Below are 3,028 nucleotides of genomic sequence, written 5' to 3'. Positions count from 1 at the left end.
AAAACAAACACATTTTTAAAAATTACACTCTCTCACACAGTCTGAGTAGAATTTAAATGGTCCTTTATTGGGCTCTAGAGAAAGTGACAAGAGAGGGAAGTTAAAGACAGCCTCAAGAGGAAGAGATAGATGGCTTAGAAACATCTTCCTCCCAGAACAGAAGGAAGGAAAAAGCTTTTATAGAGGAGAGGTGGGGTGACCACCTGAAAATGGAAAATTCCTTTTGGGGGTGGAATGGGGAAAGATTCCTGAGAGTCAGGGGATGTTCTTTTTTGGAGGGGGCAGGGGGTGTAATGATAGTCCTGACCTCTGGAGTTATCTCTGTCTCCTAACTCGGGTAATAGTCATCTCTAAATTGACTTTCCCACTATAGAATTTTATCTACCCTTACTTCTTAGGTGTGTCCATCCTGATATCTAGTTGGCCAAGTTAAACTTTAATAGTCCCTTAATTCCTCCATATGTCTGTCCTGTTATCTGGTCAGCTTTGGTTTTACTTCTCAAAAGAGAAATTTCTTCTGATTTATCCTAAGCCCATGTCAGTAAGAAAACTAAGTGGGAAGCTGAGTCGATTAAGAGTGATAAAACAGAAAGTCAGGAGATGCAGAGGAAGTGTGTGAAAGGGAAGGAGAGGAAATAAAGGAAGAGAAGGGAGGTTGTAAGAGAATGGAAAAGAAAGCTGATTTGTGGGCAGCTCCTAGATGCTGAGGATCAATGCTAAGGAGCTAGCTAGCATTGATTAATGTGGGATGTCAAGGATTAGACATTCTACATTACAGATTAATCCAAGAGACCCATGGAGGTTAACCCAAATTCATGTTAAGTCAACCTTGATTTCTCGCTGGAATGAATACACAATTTTATTTGGTCATTGTAATAATTCTTTTAGCTATATTTTACTTAAAAAAAAATTATATGTGGGCTCCTTGGGAGACAGAGACTGTGTCAGTTTTTCTATTTGTACCCTAAGCACTTAGCCCAATGCTTTGCGCTTAATAAGAATTTTTTTTCATTCATTCATTGGAATGGTGCCATTTGGCCTACATTTTTCTTTTCTTTCTTTTTTCTTTTTTTTTTTTTTGCAGGGCAATGAGGGTTAAGTGACTTGCCCAGGGGTCACACAGCTAGTAAGTGTCAAGTATCTGAGGTCAGATTTAAACTCAGGTCCTCTTGAATCCAGGGCTGGTGCTCTATCCACTGTGCCTCCTAGCTGCCCATAGCCTACATTTTTCTAACTTGTTGTCCAGCTCTGGGTGGGAATGGAGTGGCACTAGGAGCAAGGGGCACATCAGAAAAGAAGCAGTCTGATGTTTTGGAGGAATCTTTCCCCCTTTAGAGTAGGTACAAACTGCTCTGGAAAAAACTTTTTTTGCTTTCCTATTATTCTTTTTTTTTTCCCTATCATTCTACCATTTCTTTTTCCTAGCCTTTTCTTCTCTTCAATTTGATTCAACAAACACCTACAGTATTAAGGTCCTCTTGTGTTCAGGACCCTGTGCTAAGCTCTTGGAGAAATGAAATAGAAGAGCAGAATCACCAGTTTAGAGCTAGAAGGGACCTTGGGGGATCATCTAGTCTAACTCCCTTAATTTGTAGCAGATGAGGAAGTTGTGGTTCATAGAAACCAAGTCATTTGTCCATGATAACACAGGTAATAAGTGAGAATGACTGATTTGAATCTGGGTCCCTTTGATTTAGTTAGTAATGGAGATTTTAGTTTAGTATGGGCATATGATACAAACAGAAATCACTATAATAAAAAGTAATATATGACAAGTATATTAAAGAGGCACAGAACATGGGATAGGTCATTAATGATGGGGGTAAGGTGGGGGTAAATTTCCTAGAGGAGGTGGCATTTGAATTGGACTTGAAAGGATGAATAAAAAGTCATCAAAGAGGGAGAAGGGGGACATTCAAGGTGTAGGAAAAAGCATGAGCAAAGACATAGAGCAGCAAATGTGTTGGGGGGTACATATTACTGTTTGATTGAAACAGAGAGGAAGTAATCATAAGGTTGTTAAAGTAGAATAGTATCAGATTGTGCATAGCCTCGAATGCCAGGCAAAACAGTTTGACCTTTCCTCAGAAAGCAGTGGGAGTCATTTTCCCTCCTTTTTTCCCAAAGTGGCAGGTGGGGAAAGGACAGGGAAGCCAGAAGCCAGAACAAATAGCTGAAAGGTTGTAGTCTGAGCAGACTCAGACATGTAGGTTTGTTTGTTATTTAGGGTAGAAAGACTAGTGCAGCAGCATGGAAAGACTCCTGCAGAAGACCTAGGTTCTATACTTGTTCATTGTGTGACTTTAGACAATTAATTTCACACTCTAAAGGAGGAATTTTTATTAGGTAATACTCAAAGTTTCTAGTGAGATGATGAACTAGGACACCTGACAACACTAGTTTAGTCTGTAAACAAAGCAATGGCAGCAAAGGAGAACCTTTGCCCCCGCTTCTCTCCTTTGCTCCATTTTTAAGGTTTGTAGGAGCAGAATTGAGGTCTCAAAACCCATGGACATTGAGTTAAGCTATTTAATATTGGTATTGGAAAGAGTCAAGAGCAATCATTCATTTATCCTATTTGTTTCATATGGACATTAAACACAAAGTAACTAGGAAGAGATTAAACTATTGTCCACACTATTCACTAGATGGGTATGAAGAAAGGAAAGAAGGAAGGAAGGAAGGGAGAAAGAGAGAGAGAGAGAGAGAGAGAGAGAGAGAGAGAGAGAGAGAGAGAGAGAGAGAGAGAGAGAGAGAGAGAAATTAAGGAAGGAAGGAGGGAAGGAAGGGGGAAGAAAGGAGGAAAGGAAGTATAGAAGGAAGGAAGAAGAAAACAAGGAGGGAAGGAAAAAAAGAAAAAAGAAGGAAAGAAAGAAACATTTAATGAGTACCTACTATGTGTCAGGCACTATACTAAGAACTTTACAAATATCTCATTTTATCTTCAAAACAACCCTGAGAGACAGGTGCCATTCATTATTATCTCCATTTTGGATTATGAACTCCTTAAGGCAAGGACTATCTTTTG

This window comes from Dromiciops gliroides, chromosome 1 (assembly GCF_019393635.1).
Source record: "Dromiciops gliroides isolate mDroGli1 chromosome 1, mDroGli1.pri, whole genome shotgun sequence".
Taxonomy (NCBI): Eukaryota; Metazoa; Chordata; class Mammalia; order Microbiotheria; family Microbiotheriidae; genus Dromiciops; species Dromiciops gliroides.
This window is presented reverse-complemented; position numbering follows the sequence as displayed.